This window comes from Neopelma chrysocephalum, unplaced genomic scaffold, assembly GCF_003984885.1.
Source record: "Neopelma chrysocephalum unplaced genomic scaffold, ASM398488v2 Primary Assembly neopelma1_24, whole genome shotgun sequence".
NCBI lineage: Eukaryota > Metazoa > Chordata > Aves > Passeriformes > Pipridae > Neopelma > Neopelma chrysocephalum.
The window spans coordinates 33,854,131-33,854,660 of NW_020897693.1; positions in this window are offsets into that span (position 1 = coordinate 33,854,131).

Consider the following 530-nt stretch of genomic DNA (forward strand, 5'->3'; position numbering starts at 1 on the left):
GGAACCGCTTCCCGCGGCCGCCGCGACCTCCGCGCTCCCGCCCCGCCCGCAGGGGGCCCAGAGCGCACGGAAGCGCGGCTGGAGGCGGCCTCAGTGCCCAAGGAGTCAGGTGTTCGTAGTTATTTTCTTACAAAGCTTTTAGTAATAAAAAGCTGTCTGAAGTAACTGATTTATATCAAAAAAGTAATTACTGTTTCTTATTGTACAGATGTTATTTTTTCTGTTTGCTTAACTGTGCTACACATAATATACATATATATACATAATATACGTAATATACTGAAAAATAATTGGCACAAGGGAGCACACACACACGGATAAACACCACGACTGTATCCCGTGGACAAAGATCTACTGGAGGTGAGGGCACCTGCAGTGGGTACACATTTCACACCATTAATAAAATGCAGTGGTGTTCCTCTCTGTGCCACTCACAGTTCATGGATTCTCTCTCTGACCAAGAAATAAACCGAGAGCTTCATAAATATTTTAGCTTTGGAGCTGCAATAACTTCTCTGTCATAAAAAGGT